Below are 13,873 nucleotides of genomic sequence, written 5' to 3'. Positions count from 1 at the left end.
GCTGACAAAAGCTGTTTTTATTGAACGGACTGACCGCTCCCACGACCCGCCCATATGTGGCGCTGAGGGCGAATTGAAAATCCATTTTGTGTTGGCATTAGTGAAAACTTCCGATAGCTGTTAGTTGATATATTTCACCTGTTCCTCGAGTTCTCGACAGGCGCCGACGTTGCCGCTCCAGATTTCCAGTGGGGATCCCCTTTTTACCAGGAAGCGTCGAATAGCCTTCTTGCAGGAGTCCGTGGACAGTGAGTACACTATTTCTAGGGGCACTGCTCGTATGGCAAGACACGTGAACAATGCGACCCATCGCTTCACGGGTGAACGTCCCACCTTGGCTTGCATCGGACCGAAGTAATCAAGGCCTACGAATGAAAAAGATCTGACGAACGGGCTTAATCTCGCTTCCGAAAGTGGTGCCATCCGCGGAATACATGGCTTCGCTTTCTTCACCTTGCAATACATGCGCAATCTCACTACCTTACGAAATTGGGTGCGCGGAGGCGGTACATTGAACCGCTGCCTTAGCTCGTTGATCACTGCTTCTGTATTTTCGTGAAGATACGCTCTGTGATACCAGTCTAACAGTAGGATCGTTGGAGGATGTGTTTTTGGCAGGATAATTGGGAACTTTGCTTCAAAGGGCATGAAACTATCAGCACATAGTCGAGAATCCATCCGAATCACTCCACGATCATCCATAAAGGGGGATAACTTGTAGATTCGGCTCGATTTTCCGATCTTTGCAGGTGAACCTTGCCCAGCGACTGCTTTCAACCTTTTAACTTCCTCCGTCAAACATATCTGCGACGCTGCTAAAAGGTGGTCCGAAACTGTCCCCAACAATTATTATATGTTCTTATGGCCTGCGCTTCGATTCTATTTTATTTAGCTACGGAACTGATGAGTAAAACGTTCAATACGACGAGCACGTTGGTTCTGCGATCTCATTGAACAAGCATACCAACACATTGTTGCTGGTGCTAATTCAGTATCAATAAAGGAGGTAAAAAAGAATATGATACAACTTCTACTCGATATGAAAATAAAGCGTGATTGCCATATCTGCCAACATAATTTACAACATTTTCTCATTCGCTGGTTCAGCGATGCCATTGAACAACTTACTACCACATATTGCTTGTGGTGTTCGGCAGTATTGCGAAGCCCACGCTCATAATGCTCTAATTTTTTCACACACGCGTACTCATTCCAACGAACACGCCGTCATAAAGCATCCCTTTTTTTTGTTTAGATTATAGACACTTTAACCGGCTTTGGGTCATTAGTGACTTCTGCGGGATTGGGGTTTGAACCCAGGTCCTCGGCATGAGAGGCGTGAATGCTAACCACTACGCCGGGACTGATCCCTTTAACCCATTATGACCCAGCGTATGATATATCAGTAGAATCAATATATATAGAATGCCAGTGTCGCTGTTTTTTTAAGGGACTCATTGTGGTAAACATGATGCTAACAATCTGTATCAAGTCTATGAATCGGGAACTTCATTGTCAAAGTTGCTCATTGTTATTTATCTGTTCTTTATCTGTGCGCTGGATGGTGCTGTCATCAGTGCGCTCATCGCTGTATTTTCATGCCAGTGAAATGTTTTTAAACGCTAATTTTCTTTTCGTCCGGATGAATTGAATCCCAAAACTGCGCCTTTTTGCACCGATTTTTTCAGAAATTTGAAGCAAGCGAAGTTTACAATCACATCACTTGGCAGCCATATTCGAAATTTCAAACTGGTTGTCAAAGTTTGACAATGAGATTCCCCTTTTGATGAATCTCAGGCACACACACATGCATATGTACTGTAAATACATTATCTGAATATGTATGATGTTTACCACGCGCACTGCAGCGACACTGGCATTCTATATATATTGATTATACTGATATATCATACCTCGTCTTCAAAACCTGTTTACTGCTGAATTTCAATAGTTAGCATTATTAATATATCACTACAAGAGAGATAAGACATCAATCTGATGTGTGTGTGATATAATTTGTCAGTTTTTGTCATTTCATCTGTATTTTCAACAGTGCAAAGTTGTGACAAATGGCGGAAAAAAAGTTGAAAAAATGGCGAAAAAATTTTTGTCTCCAAAACGCATGAAAAAGTCTACATTTAGTGACGAAACATTACCTGACATGTAAATTAGTATTTATATGTAAAGTCTATCACAAAATTCGGTAAGAAATCTGTAAAAAACTTTGTAATTTGTTTGTTTGAAACTGAGCCTATAAAATATTTAACCTTCGATATTTTGGCCTTGAAAGCATTCCAAATGACGATTTTGCGTTTCCCGACACATTCGAGCCATAATATAATAGATTACAGAGTTTCACTTCATTTGGTCCAAATTTAGGTATACCCGGGTCCTAATGGGTTAAGCATCCCTTTCGGACTCGCGCTCTTATTTCTTCATGCACTGCAACGACTTTTTGCGAGTTAGCTAACAGCTACAGTCGTCACTCGTCGTTCTTCGTTGCAGCCCGATCTGCTGATACCGATTACTCGCGATGACCCGGACTCCCGCCCGTCAGTACAATCTAGGCCGAAGATGAAGAAAAGAAAAAGTAATGACCAATTTGTATCGCAGTGCGTCACCAGCCTCACGGGCAGCTGATCCTCACGGGTTTTTGAGACGCGAATAAGCTATGCAGGAAGACGATGTGAAAATGTGCTTGCGCGAGTGTGTTAGTAGCAGAATGTCTGCACACAGCACCGGCAGCTGTTTTTTACGCCTGCGTGTGCGGTGTAAGCGTTGAATGCTATGTTTTTCATACTCTCTGTCGTGTGAGTAGGCATAGTTAACTTCTCGCGCGATTCGCAACATTGTGTTCGGCAAGGTTATAAGCCTATTTGCCATCGCGTGTGTACATCGCAGTAAGGTTGGTATTCTTGGGTTAGGTTTAATATGATCGTTGAACAAAAGGTTTCGGATCATAGTTAAAATTGATACAACAGTTACGGTGAAGCATCCCTTTTCTGTCATGCGCCGACTGAAAAATTGCGTGAGGATGATACTGGGGAAAGCCCGACTTTTAGGTTTGATGGAAAACTTTCTCAAGGACTTAATGCAGAGGCCCTCATTTTATGAGGAAGTGATAGACGAATTTGCGTCTAAAGTAAACCGTTGTATTCTGTTGTTATTTGAATATTGTTTTAAATATGTTTGTTTGATCAATGCTTCAAATATAGAAATGCCATAAATATAAGCTGTATGTTGATTTGTATTTTTCGCTGGTTGAACGGGTAAGCTCCCACGAGTCTCAAGCCGTATACGCGCACATACGCTCCCCCGCCGATTATTTTTCGTATGATTGCTTCTTTGTTTGTTTTTACCACTATATAGATAGATGAAGATAGATGGTTATTAACTGTAGTGTGGTAGGAGCGAGCAGTCAGGTGCGTAGCTGGAATGGTTAGAGTGGAGGGACAGAATTAGATATGAGAGTATCTAGAGAGATATGAGAGTATGAGAGTACTAATAGAAGGTTGCGGCGATAGTTTAATAGCCAAAACACTCGGGTTGGAGTCCCACATGCCATTGAACGACGCAATTTATTGTTGGTCTCAAAATTAAATTTCCCGGTTTCATCCAATCGCTCCTCCACTTTACAAAAAAAAAAATGTTTACGTTGGACCGCGACAGAGTCAGAAGACAAGTAAAACAGAAAAAAGCGGCTCATTATGGTTCAGGGCTCGTTAGTTCGCCAAGCAAATTACGTTCCACGAACCAAACTTCGTGTCACCTTCGGATATGTTTGAAGAATCGTGATTCTTTTCCCAGAGCCGTCCGTTTAAACGCTTTGTCTTGTGAACCGGTTCATTTGAACGACTTCAGAGCGGTTCGTCCATCCCTACTAACAAACCAGTCGTCGTATGTTCGAATCTCGACTGGGCAGTGCTGTTAGAGTCAGTAGGATCATCGCACTAGCCCCGTAATTGTCCTGTACTCTGAAAACCGGCTGCTAAGCCTATAGATAAAGAAGGGTAATGTCCAAAGACCTTTAAGCTTACTAGTTCAATCGAAAACTGCAAAACCTGAGAAAACTGTAAAGCTGACACACCTGGTAAGAAAAATTTCAGTACATACAGTAGCCTCCTTAGAGGTACGACATTGGTCTGACAAGCCAGGATAAATATGTAGGATAAATATGGGAATAAACAAATGAAATTAAATTTAAAATATATGCGTTTGCTTAAAATGGACTCTCAGAAAAGTTAATCGATTGGGGATTGGGTCGATTAGCTGTTTCGAAATACAGTAGGATTTCGAATTTGGCAACAAATGCATATCGCCTATGTTGCCAAAATCGAGACCCATTTTTGATACGAAAAAATAGAATGTAAATGCTTTAGAAATTGACAAAATATCATAAATCAACGATTGCGACCATTTTATGTTTAAAAAGTCCGCCAAGAGCTATCCGTCCGGTGCAAATAAGTTATTGACACCCTGCGGTAAGACGTAGTCCTATGGCAATAAAAATATTATTGTTCGAGACCACATAACTTTTTTTCACATACTGAACTGAGGGCATCATTTTTTCGTCATTTAAAGGAAGTATGCGGAAACTGATTGATATTTAAGCATATTTTTGTTGCAGTTGAAAACCGTAATGATCGACGTGCGACATTCGGTTTTATTCTTGTTCTGTGTGTCGCGACTACGTCGCAGGTGGTGCGTTGTATAGCGCATCAATATGCGAACACAGCGCACCACGTGCGACGTAGTTGCGACACACAGAACAAGAATAAAACCGAATGTCGCACGTCGATTATTACGGTTTTCAACTACAACAACAATATTTTTGGAAGTGAAATATCTTGTGTTGCCAAAAACGAGTACTTTTGTTGCCAAAATCGAGGCATCCCGAAATCGAACCATGCCAAAACCGAACCGTGCCAAATTCGAAATCCAACTGTATTACCTTTTCTGAATCCTAAAAGTCATTGAAAATTATAAATACAAAACTAAAAAATAGATTCTCGGATATAGGGTACACATTTTAACGCATTTAGAAGTTGCAATGGAAGGAAATCTGTAGCAAGATCTTTATAAAATAATAAGGCCATTGCAAATCGTATTTAAAGTTAAACCCCCCCCCCCCCCCCCCTTGGAAATTGGCTTGAAAAATCGAGGGGCAAAAGAATAATTTGTAGGATATGAGTCAAATTTCTTTTTATAAATTCAATTGTCTGTGGGCTCTACAGTCTGAAAAACTCGAAAAATGAGTCTCCGAGTTGAATTAACGCCTCTAGCACGAAACAAAAATGGAAATTCGAACAATGGAATTTTCGAAAATCGTCCAAGAAAATTTTCCTTGGTTTTTGTCTTTTTTCGTATATTTTCCATACAAAATAATAACGTATATATTATAAGCAAGAATAGATTCGGTTTTCACGTTTAAACCTTGAATAAAAATTCTTAAAATCCATGTTTTTTTGCTCGATTAAAAAACTCACTTTGTTTTTTTTCGCCCTCCCCTTCAGTGGCCGAACACCGGAAGGACAAACTTTATGATAACTTTATGAAATATTTGTAATGGTCTAATTCCTTTCAATAAAGTTTAAAACAATGTGTTATATTAGTTTACTTATGTTTTTTCGTAGTCTATATTTTGATAATGTTCGCGGTTATTTTTTGTTCCCTGCTATTCCTTCTTTTGCATAAAAATTCAATCGGAGTTTGCGCTTCTTCAGCGTGTTATCAAAAACAAAAATCCTAAGGTAACTATGTGCCCGTTGCAGCTGTCCGATACAAGAGTTTAATTTAATCCCTGCTATATTGCGACTCTGCATGAAACTGTGGAAACGTGACAATAAGCCGAAAAAATAAAAAATAAACATAGCTACAAGCAAAACACTCGTGTCTGAACGAACGCTTAGGCGATCGATAAATTCCTATGCCCGGAAAAGTTAAGGCAAAAATTAACTTTTTAGAGTATTGCATGACAGTTCACATTCGCTTAACTTTTCCGAACAATTTACTTTTCTGAGAGATAATGTCTCCGAAAGTTCACTGTAATGGAATGCAGTTCATCCTAGTAATTTTACAGAATGTAAAATAACTGAAGTTTAAGAGTTTCTGATTTGTACTTTTAGAAGTTTAACAGACAATGATCATTATTGTAATGCAGTTGACTATCTATATTGATCGTAATCATTTGGATATAATTGTAGCGTCAAAAGCCCGTACCTACTGAGCAATGTAAAAACAACAAATTTTCCTAAATTGCACTATTTACCAGTGCGAAAAACAAAAATTCTGTTATGCACATTTTATTTTTATGCAAAAATACTCAAGATATTTTATTCTACGTGATTCTGGTTTTGTACTACATTTCCAACCACGTTAACTTCTTCTCAATGCGTTTCCATTTGCTGCGGCACTAGCTGCAGCCGGACCCCCTAAGGCCGTGTTTGAGCCGCTTCGAAGTAAAATACATAAGCACTCGACGCAAACTCACATCGAAGGGCAAAATTTTCCACCACAACGGCGATGTATGCTGCCGCCTGGCTACAAACAACGAAAGCCTTTGAATCGGTGGGTCGTTTTCCGCCCGTCTGCGGACAAACAAAAATACACTCGAAACCGGTTTGAAAACTCCTTCGTACAATATTCGCACTTACACACAGCCAAATCTACACCCAAAGCTGCCATCCGCCGCCCGTATGACGACGGTGACGATAGGTAAAAATAATATTTACTACCCATATCGCAACCCACCACAGCCAACCGACAGTAGATTCACCACCTTTTTTGTGTGGTAACAGGCTATCACACTACTGCAACAAGGAGTCCGTGCACACCACGACTCACATGATAACTCTTGTAGAAGGCGATCTCCGCAGCTCAATCGAGATAAAGGAAAAGCTAAAACCACCTCAGCTAGCCTTGATCGTGTGCTCAGCTCACTGCAGGTAGCGTAGGTACAGTCGATGCGGTACCTTACAGTTGCCTGTTGACTTGAGGCCGCTCCTTGAACCGCTGTGTGGGTGAGGCTGAGGGAGTTTTTGGGTGGGTTGCTCTCACCGGTTTCTGTACATCTGCAACAGTATGCGAGAGGCGAGAGCGATATTTTTGCACTATGCCTTCGCCTTCTGCGTCTGCCAGCCAGGGTGCGTATGATTGTAGTTGTAAACCAGCACCTCGCCCGACGCCCGAGCGAGAAAAACAAACGGGAATCTCAACACACAGCACACTAGCTGTCATACCTACTAGCTCTAGCACGGAAAGGAGGCCCACCACATTTCGAATTTCAATACATCGCCAAACGCCGGAGCGAAGACACGCAGATTTTCTCTCGCAGTAGTTTCGCGTTGTTCGGATTTTTGTGCTTTTTCTGTTGGATTCGGAAGAGAATCTAAAGGGACAACAGGTTTTAGTGCCCTATTAATCGCTTTGCTGTGCTTTACGGTGATAAAAAGATTAATTTGATTGGTTGAAGTGAAAATATTTAAGGTTACTTCCGGATAAACCAAGGTAAGCAGATTTTTCCTTTATAAACCCTTGCATTTTATGTGGAAGCACATGGGGTGTTTTTTTCTGATTTCCTATCCAATGCCGACAGAGGCAAATGGCTAGTGCTCCACTGATGGTTGCCTTGACAGTAGCAACAGGAACAGGCAAAAAAACTTCATCAGCCAGTCGCACTCCCGGCTGTCATTGAGACAACCGTGCGCTGGCTTCGCTGCTGTATACAGTGTAGGAGCTGATAAAGCGCTGGTAGAGTAGCGCAGGCAATCGCCGCCGCACAGCAAACGAATCGAGGTTAGCCAGTGGGTGGACCGCCGCCATAAGTTTTCTTTTTTTTTTCGCTCTTCATCCTCCGACCTCCCCGTCGCTCCCCGCTGCATCCCGTATACGAGCAGTGTTCGCTTGCTCGTGTTGCTCATTGCTGCTGCTGCTGATGTTGCTGGTTGGCAGTCTGGCTGGTCCTGCCTGCCTGCCTGCTGCGTGCTGATATGTGTTGGTTGTTATTGCATTTTTTGATGGTCAACTCTCCACTTTGCGCACTCTTCCTGGATGACCAGCGCCGAAACGCTCTTGATCTTTTTCGCTTCTTTGTTTCGGCTGCACAAATGAAAAACTTTTTTATGATCAATCGAACTATTTTCTGTTTCCTGTGTTATTGTTTGTTTTGCTGAATACAGTATTGCGTTTCCTACTAGGACGCTCGAAAATAATTTATAATTATGCAGTATTGCGTCGTATTGATCTATCTTATAAACGTGGTTACTTTTATTCATCAAACAATTTACACATTAGACTATTTGTGTCATGCTGGAAAGGGGGGAGGGGGGCAGGGAGGATGAACTACACCGTTATTAATTCATCTTGTATCTGACAGCCCAAACTTTCTGAGAATAACATTTTTAGTAAAGTACTTCATGTTTAAATAAACTTCCCTAGTGCTACGGTTCTACTTGCATTATGTATTCTTAACGAATTTTCAAAACTCATTGAAAATGCTTCACTATCCTTTTGAAAAGATATAACAAGAAATGCAAGTGTGTGATTTAAAATGGATTTTTACGTATACGATTGCCATCTATTTAAAATATGTAGATGCTTTTAAAAATTATGTCACTTAAATTACAAAGAGGCGAACCACCCGCCACCAGGCGAAAACCTCTAAAATAAATAATAATAATTATGGCTTAAATTACGACGATTACTGTTTCTACTGGTAAAATGGCTTTTCCTAGCACCCGTGCATTGATTATTTAAAAAATCAGCACACAAACACATTCAACAGTGTGGCATGCAAACACCTTTTACGACATCGTTTTCCACTCGAAGAAAGAAGTGCTGAGAAAACGGCAAGGATATGACTCACACCGAAAGCCCAACTCCACGCTGGCAACAGCGCTGTGAATAGACAAGAAAATGATAGTCTACATGCAAGCTGCCGTTCAAAATGCACTGTACCAAAAAAAGAAGAACAAAACGAAAAACTACTACCCGTTGAGTCCCCACCCCCACCCACCACCCCTTGCGTGCTATCGCAGCGGGCGCGCCTGGAAGAAACGTCCAGCACCAAGATCGCAACCGGCTTTGCTCAAGCAAAGGAAAAAATATAACCTGATGCGCCACCAGCCAAAGAGCAGGCGGTCGTCGGGCAGCTAAAAGAAGAAAAAGAATTCACCCCTCAAACGTGCCTTCGCATGACGACGTGGTCTTCGTTGTGTCGTTCGTTTATCGCCAACGCTGCCTGCCTATGCGGATGCGATCAAGAGGAAACTTGTTCCGCCGAAATTGCTCTCACTCTCTCGAAGTGCCGCTCCCAATGTGGTCGCCTTTTCCATCCCACAACGAAAAGCATGAACAGTGGATCGAAAACACAGATCACAGGTCGCATGAGGATCGTCCCGATTTCTGTTTCCGTGAGTGTGAGTGCGTAATTTCCAGTATGAAAGCGTAAATTCATTGCGCCTAAGTAGTACCCTGACGCACGGTTCTGCGGTAAAAAGTTCAGTTTCTTTTTCCTGCGAACATCATCATTTCGATGAACTTCAAGTTGCGCACTCCACTTGCGATAAAAAAAAAACTGCAATAAAGAAGGGAAAAACTATTTTCCCCAAATAATAATATACCGTTCTCTGTGATGACCTCCATCACCTGCCAGGCTACTCAATGATCGAACCGCCTGTTGGTTGAATGTGTCTGTGTTGGAACAATTCGGCCCACTTCCCTATTATGGTTAAACCAATAGCCTACTTTTTTGAAGATTATACACTTTTAATTAATTTTTGGTTTTGAATATGGCATATTTCGCAGTCTGATTTAATAATTTTCCTAAATTATTTTACAATTTTTGGTAATATGTAATACAGTGGTAACCCGATTTTGTCACGTTTTTGACCCGATTTTGTCACGTTTTTGACCCGATTTTGTCACGTTTTTTACCCGATTTTGTCACGCTTTTGATTTATCAAAAGCTTAGTTTGAAAATCATTTTCAAACATGTCAAATGTGTTAAAACACTTTGAAAAGAACTGTGTTGATTATCGTGGAGTTTCCACAAAAGTTGTTTGTTATCTCCACAACTATAATAGCTAGAACGTCACTTTCTTTGGCAAAGTTCTTTATAATAATCTTATCAAAAATTTTGTAGAACATTGTTTTGCTCTATCTCTTACTGCTTGAAAAATAAATTTTCTATCTTACTTTTAGGGGGGTTAATCAAAGAATCGTTCATACCATAAGAAATGTGAAATTTCTCTGAACATAGTTAACCAGTTTAATCAACTATTTCGGCGCAATTAAAAACGCGTGTTTTCATACCTGTGCTGTGAACAGGTGACCAGGCTTGGCATACACTTTTCGCTTTGATTTTGCTCTTTTGATTACTGCTCCTCAGCCAAGCAGAATTTCAGAAAGTGATATATGGGGCATTTGTAGAGCTAGTAATTATCTATAATAATGCTGAAGAAAGTGAAGTTGTATCTTTAGTATTTACGGCGCTGTAAGGTAACAATGCCGTTGGTAGCAAAAAGAGCGCTCTTTTTTTTCTTTTTTTCTTTTTTTTCTTTTCGATTAAGATTTCTCATTTTATGGACAATTTAAGAGCAAAATTTATACCAAAAACCGATATTTTATGTTCAGGAAGTCACCATTTCGTCAAAAATGATTGGCCAATCCCTTCAATCAATCTATAGATAATAAATTTTATCACCGATTCCTTTTTGGTTTTTCGATTTCCGATGATTCAGTCCATAGATATCGTGCTCACCGCTTTCTTTAGAAGAGCTCCGGTAGATTGACTATAGCAACTATTTTAATAACTTTTTTTAAATACAAAATATGTTAAAATACGGCCAAAAGCTGCCATAATATGTATACAAATTTTCACTTTAATCAGTTAAAGGGTTTTCTCTAGAAAATTTCTAGAAAAAATGACTTTTAAGCCTCCCAACTGTATATAACCCCTTAAGTCATCGGAAAACGCAAAGATTACTCCTGTTCTGGCGCTGGATGCAAGTTCAGCAAAGGCTTCATGCTTGCGGCTAATTAGTTTCCTTTTTTAAAGAATAAACATTCAACAGCATGATGTCTAGTGTTCGACATCGGAACGAACTTTTTTAGTCCAACTTTATTCCGGTCCTATTTGGCTCTGTTTTTGTTCCGAAACCAGAACAGAGCCAAATCAGACCGGAATAAAATCGGACTAAAAAGATTAGTTCCGATTTTTAACCGGAACCCGGACTTCAATTTTCGTTCCGATGTCGAAAACTAATGATGTCTCACATCCATGAATTTCATTTTTTTTTTTGGATGAATAATTTGACTTGAAAAATATTGAGCTGTTCAGTTGTACAACATTTTCCCGAAGAATATTGTCCCGTGACCATTTCCCCAAAGGTACTGTTTTACCGAATGTACCACTTCCCCGAAAACAAGTTTCCCGGATGTACTACATTCCCGAAAACCATTTTTCCGAATGTAATGTTTTTCCGAACTTACCATTTCCCCAAAGAGTAACGAGCACAAATTAGATATATGGACGTTGAAGCTAAGTCATCAGAGATCAGATAAGGTATAATTACTCAACGAATAGTTTTGTTGTATAATACTTTGTCAAGCGCTTTTGCTGCAGGTATTACAATAGTTGAATATGCTACTCCTAAACAAAAATGTTCATTGAGTAGACCAAATGGACGAGTCATAATAAATCAAAACAAAGCCTAGGTATAAACGTCTTTAAGACTCGACTCTTCTTTATCGACAGATTTTGCTGGCGGTTATTAAAGTAACTGCAGGAGAAGTACGGGGCTAGAGCAAAAATCCTTTTGACTCTAGCAACACAGGCACAACCCAGCCGAGAATCTAACATATGACGACAGGCTTGTTAGACCAGCATGGTACCTCGTAGCTAACCGGGCGGAGCAGAGAAAAATCGCTTCTAGCGATTAAGAACATATTCGTATTTATTGACGTCACTGCTCGTAAGCGATAAATTCTTCGTCATGATTAGTGTTCGACATCGGAACGAAAATCGAAGTCCGGGTTCCGGTTCCGGTCCGGTTAAAAATCGGAACGAACTTTTTTATTCTGACTTTATTCCGGCCCGACTCCGGAACCAGAACAGAGCCAAATCGGATCGGAATAAAGTCGGATTCGGACTCGGATTCGATTATCCAAATTGAGTTTTACGTGGCAATTTCGAAAAAATGTCAAAAAACACAGCAGGAACTCAACCATATTTGTCGAACCACCTGCAAAAGAAATCACTTAACGAATTACAGCAACGTTTTAACAGCTGTGCAAATTTGTATACATTCGTGATGTTTTCAAAATGGTCGGCATATTATGCTACAGGTATCTAACAATACAACAATGATAAATAGCGCGTGGTTCATTGACATTTTGAATTTTGGCCAGGTTTTTGGCTCGCATACTACGTGCGTCGTCGGAAGCACCGGTCACTGCGGGGAAAAATTCCCCGCAGAAACCATTCTCTATTTAGGTGCATACCTTTTCCTAGATTTTCTGACTAATTGGGGTTATAGTTTAGTTGAATCTGAACGAGCGATAGCGAGTAAGAACAGCATAACACTATTATTCCAGATGATTTATAGTTGAATGTGAAGACATTGAGTTACTGCATCACTATAAAATATATTTTGTTGTTGCCCTTCTTTATATCTAACGAAAATTGATGACAACTTCAAACATCGCACTTATACCCCGCCCTACTCTATATTAATAACTTTTTGAGCTACAAAATCGGATATTTTTTCAAAAGAATAATATATTTTCCGATTGGAAAATTGGCACAATTGACGTAATTTTTATTCAGGAATCGGAAAAACTCATAGACATACAAAAAAAAAGTAAAATAACAACTTTCGTTGAACGGATGCGCATCCATGCAGAAAGATTGTGTACGATTTTACGGTCACAGTGATGCTGCTTTGCACCTCACAGTGAATCATGAAACTTGCAAAGGGTCGTCCACCGAAGAAGGAAGGGTGTTAATGAGCAAAGTAAAAGAGTAACCAAACCCTTCGCAGAACGACAATTTGCCGCCCGAAAGGGGGATTCACATATCCAAGCGGCAACTAACCCACATCACGTGAGGACTGCGATGACGATGATCATTGACTTTTACCTACCTGTGCCTGGCTCTGGCTGTGCGACGATCGCGTTAACCCTGTGTTGGTATTAGCCCCTGGTGGGAGGTACAAGGTATACCAACAAGCAGCACGGCAGCATAACTGCTTTAGGGGAAACGACGATCTTCAACCTTGCGTTGCCCTTCGGCGATTCATGTGTTGCGTTCGGATTTGCTTGTTTTTCGTGAGTGATAAATTTTCAGCTGTTGCTGTCTCCGCCACAGCGACCCGAGGCTCGGCATTTTGTTTGTAGTGGACCGACAAAGCCTCCGAAAGTATGCAGTATTAAACGGACACCTAGGCGACATTTAGCGCTTGAGCTCATCATTATGCTGCGATCGAGATGGTTGGTGTCTTCATTTCGGAAGGCGATCATTTTGATTGAGTCACCAATTGATTAGGTAAAACGCCATTAGTCAGACACTAATTTTCTAGCATAAAATTATTATTTTCTGTTTTGTGATCATATAAATTCGCAATTTGAATTAAGTTAACAGCACGCTGACCTTTTAAAAAGGTGCATAATTTATGCACAGTATAATCTTCAACAACATGAAGCAAAAAATGTGTGGATATGTGATTAAAAACATTTCAGCTGTTTGTAAATTACCAACCACGTATTACCTAAAGTAATGTTCAGTTCATCAACACATTTTCCACCGTTTAGCGACCCTGCCGCTTCTGTGGCGTAGAAATTCACCTTTTTCTTGGGTTCCACTGTTCAACCTGGA

General features: G+C 40.5%; 1 protein-coding gene across 1 annotated transcript in view; it reads left to right on the top strand.

Annotated features, from left to right (window-relative positions):
• Positions 1–7,349: 7,349 nt before the first annotated feature.
• The window catches only part of LOC128734188 (uncharacterized), a 34,376-nt gene continuing 27,852 nt past the window's right edge, over positions 7,350–13,873 (top strand). The window contains exon 1 of the mRNA XM_053828247.1: positions 7,350–7,506. The gene's annotated coding sequence lies outside the window, so the exon portion shown is untranslated. The remainder of the gene's footprint in view (positions 7,507–13,873) is intronic.

Source organism: Sabethes cyaneus, chromosome 2, assembly GCF_943734655.1.
Source record: "Sabethes cyaneus chromosome 2, idSabCyanKW18_F2, whole genome shotgun sequence".
Taxonomy (NCBI): domain Eukaryota; kingdom Metazoa; phylum Arthropoda; class Insecta; order Diptera; family Culicidae; genus Sabethes; species Sabethes cyaneus.
Note: the sequence above shows the minus strand (reverse complement) of the source record. Positions and strands in the feature narration are given on the sequence as shown.